Source organism: Pteropus vampyrus, unplaced genomic scaffold (assembly GCF_000151845.1).
Source record: "Pteropus vampyrus isolate Shadow unplaced genomic scaffold, Pvam_2.0 Scaffold25, whole genome shotgun sequence".
Taxonomy (NCBI): domain Eukaryota; kingdom Metazoa; phylum Chordata; class Mammalia; order Chiroptera; family Pteropodidae; genus Pteropus; species Pteropus vampyrus.
Genome location: NW_011888806.1, coordinates 2,390,641 through 2,395,046, shown reverse-complemented (window position 1 = coordinate 2,395,046; position 4,406 = coordinate 2,390,641). Strand labels below are relative to the sequence as shown.

Sequence of the window (4,406 nt, the reverse complement as noted above, 5' to 3'; positions counted from 1 at the left end):
TTTTTTATTGTTTCATTAGAGTAGGATCTATCTCTCCCCACTGTAAGACCATCTGTTGACAGCAGGGGCCTAATCTGTCTTGCATACTGGAGTGTAAGAAGGAGCCATAAAAAATGACTAACTCACGGTAGGCATACAATGAATAGCTTGTAACGAACAATACCGAAACAACTTATAAGGCATTTTTACTAATCAAATAACATTTTAGAAAGGTAAATATCAGGGCTGGTATAAAAGTGTGAGTGTGTGTGATAGTCACTTTTACTTTGAAGCTGGATTATGACTCATTTTTTAAAAAGCAATACACATCAAATACTTAAATATATGTATGCTCTTTGATCAATTATAAATAATGACCAATTAACTAATTGCTGAATGACTCTTAACAATATAGCAGCTTATACTTATAACATATTCATCACCTTACATAGTTACCATTTTCTTTTTTTGTGTGGTGAGAACACTTAAGATCTGCCCTCTAGGCAAATTTCAAGAATACAATTTGTGTTGTTAACTAAAGTCACATTCTTATACCTTAGATACATAGAACTTATTCATCTTGCATAACTGAAACTTTAGCACCTTTGACCAATATCTCCCCTTTTCCTCTCCCGCCAGACTCTGAAAACCACCATTCTACTCTCTGCTTATGTGTTTCACTATATAGATTCCACATAGAAGTAAAATAATGCCTTATTTATCATTCTGTGTCTGGTTTATTTCACTTAACATAATGTCCTCCAGGTTCATGAATGTTATTGCAAAAGGAAGGAATAATATTTCAGTGTGTGTGTGTATCTCACATTTTCTTGATCTATTCATCTATTGAAGGACATTTAGGTTGTTTCCATAGCTTGGCTATTGTGAATGTTGCTGAAATGAACATGGAGGTGCAGATAGCTCGACAAGATCCTGATTTTATTTCCTTTGGATATATACTCAGAGTGAAATGGTTGGATCATATAGTAGTTCTATTTTTAATTTTTGGAGAAACTTCTTCACACTGTATTCCATGGCTGTACAAATTTATCTTCCCACCAGCAATGTGTGAGAGTTCCCTTTTCTTTTGAAAAATGTCTTTTCACGTCTATTTACATTCATTTCTAAATCTGGTTATTTGTTTGTTTGCTTGCCATGTAAACATTAAATATGTAATTTTCGGGTATAGATTAGAAGAATATTTCAGATCACTGTATAAATAGTATGTTAAAAATATCTGAAACTGTCTGCCTAGCAAAACACTTTATGTAAGCCACGTTTTTAATGTAGCAGTTCCTTTTGTCGTTTTCTTAGTGTATGCATCTGCCTAGTCTATTTTCGTTTTATATTTCAACATTCCTATTTAATAGGATACAGTAAATATTATACATACACACACACCACAACTAAATAGAATAAATTGAGCTTTAAATGGAAATGCAAAAGGAAAGTTTGCTTTCTAAACAATAAATTTCCACTAACTTTCCAATGAAATAAATCATGTTAATACTGCTATGAACATACAATATTTGGGAGAGAAAAATAGGCCTCAAATACTTGTTCATTTTAAGTGATATGTACTATGTACACCAACACAGATATGCTGTGATGCCTTGGACAAGTTACTTTATATTTCTTGTGAATATCTAGGTAATTTTGCAACGAATGAGTAAAAATGATTGTTTAGGCAACTTCGATCATACTAAAGTCTTACATTAGCAGTTAATAGCATGAAGAAAAATGTGAGAGGCTCAATTTGCTTTCAAATAATCTATCAAGATACATTATAGGCTCTACGGTTTCATTCTAAACAATTACTGAAAGGATATATATTTATAATTACTAGCAGCTTTTTACATGTCTACTTATAACAATTAAATATCCTGAAGTCATTTTCACATAAGTTGAATTGTTGAAACTATAATTAAAAGTAACATTATATCTTTTAACAATTAGAAATACAAATTCAAGTCATAGTATTGATAACAAAACCTGACTGCTGTGCTCTTCATTAGCTTACCCATTAATATATTGAAAAGACTTTTACATGATTTAGGAATATTAAGAGGTTTTTTTAAATCGATAATGTACCTGAATTTTTTGTTATAATGTACTTTACCCCATCTTTTTAAATGTTCACTTTTTTCCCTTGAATTTGTTAATGTAGTGAAGTATAATACTGTTTTTTAAAATTAATCTTTAATTATTTTTAATTATTTTTTTCTTTTTACCTTTAAAGTCTTTTCACCCTTTTCTCCTATCCATAAAAATGCTAATTTTTATAATGATAAATATCAATGTATTCCTTGGATAAACCAAATTTCATCATATTATTTTTAAATAACAAATATTGCTGCATTCATTTTGTTAATTTTTTATGTAACATTTTAGCATCTACATTCACAACCAAAATTGATCCACACATTTACTTTTATAGATAGTTTTTACTTGGTTATTGCAATAGACTGAATATTTGTGTCCCTCCGAAACTCATATGGTGAAATCTAATCTTCAGTGTGATAGTATTTAGATATAGGGCCTTTGGGAGGAGATTAGATCATGAATAGAATTAATGCTCTTATAAAAGGGACCCCAGAAAGATCCATTACCTTTTTCACCACTTGAGGTCACAGTGAAAAGACAGTGGCCAATGAAGAACAGAGCCTCCGATTTTAAACTAATTCAATAAGTGGAGTACCATTTGTTGGTCCAGGTTCTTTTGAATCAGTTTTATTACATTTTATGTTTCTATAAATTTTCTATAAATATGTTTCGTTAAATTTAAACTGCATTGGCATAAAATTATTCATACTATTCTCTTATTTTTTAAATCTGCACTATTTGTATTCACATTTTATATTTTAATTTCATACTTTCTCATTTTCTTTTATTTCTTTTTAAAAAATATCTATAATCTATGTTTTCTCCTGCTATTGTTTTGAAAATTATACATAATTTCTACAATTTTTATGTTCACTTTGGCTTTTTTAATATATTTTAAATGGGATGATTGTTATATTAATTTGTAGCCTCTTTTTCTAATATAAGCAATTAAGTCCTATAAAAATTTCTCAGTTGCATGTCATATTTTGGTATGTAATAGTTATTATCATCCTGTTTCAAATGTTTTCTACTTTTTATTATATTGACTACATTAACACATAAGTCATTAGGTTTATAGGATTTTATACTGTTTGTGTTCTTTATTATTAATGCCTCTTTTTATTACATTTAGTCAAATATGTGGTCTATATAAAACCAAATTTTTGAAATATGTTGACACTTGCTTTGTGACCAATTGCATCGTCATTTAACATCAATGTTCTATGAGTTGAGATATATTGCTGGGTTCATGTTCTGTATTGCTCAAATATTCTACACCCTTATATCCTTAGTCGTTTGGTTATATCAATTACAGAAAGAAGTGTATTAACCTCTTCTATCTTGAGCAAATATATCAATTTCTCCTTTGATTCTGTTAATATTTCTCAAGCTATTTATTAATTGCATACATGTTTCGAATTGACATTTTTTTCCCCTGATAAGATATAAGTTCTCCACTGGAAAGTTATCGATGAGGGCAGGTTTTTGCATCTGGTTTTTCACTATTATATGTTCAATATCTGGACCTGTACCTGGCTCCAGAAATAATTGTTGGCAACTAAAGGAATTATCTTGGTGAATTAGATGTTTTTCCATTAGATAACAATTTAAAAAAAAAAAAAAACACTAGAAGTGTTTTCTTTCCTTTGAACGTTTTTGTTTGCTTTTAATATAGTAACAAAATTTTTTTGATTAATAGTGACTATGTTGTTTTCTTTTTTCATTATTTTTCTCAATTTTTAGTGTTATGATAAGTGTGTTTGTGTTAATAGCACACAATTTGATACATAAATCTGAAACTTTGCTAACTAAAGAGTTCATCTGATAATTGAGAAAACTCACATATGTTGTATCTCATATATATATATTTTAGGCGAGGCAACCCTTGGTTAACCTCACAGATTGCAAGGACCTTGTCAACTTACAATCTCTTAATTTTTATATTTTTTTACGCCTACAGCACCTGGTCTTCCTAGGTCTCCCATCCAAGTACTAACCAGGCCCGAATCTGCTTAGCTTCTGAGATCAGACAGGATTGGGCTTGTTCAGAGTAGCATGGCTATAGGCTCTTTATATTTTTATTTTATGCTCTTTGTCTCATTTTTTCCCCTATTTTTCTGCCTTCTTTAATTATTTTGATTTGGTTGATTTTCCTCATTATACTGCTATCCCCCTATTGTTTTGGAAGCTACAGAACTTTTTTATTTTTTTAGTGATTGTCATAGACATTTTACATGCTTACCTATTATAAAAGAGTCTAGAGTTGAATAATATCTTAGTATCCTTCTAAACTTAAAAGAAACTTACAGTATTTAAATTCCTAT

At 29.6% G+C, this 4,406-nt stretch overlaps 1 pseudogene; it reads right to left on the bottom strand.

The window, feature by feature from the left end:
• Positions 1-4,033: 4,033 nt before the first annotated feature.
• Positions 4,034-4,149, bottom strand: LOC111737308 (annotated as a pseudogene).
• Between the last annotated feature and the right edge of the window lie 257 nt (positions 4,150-4,406).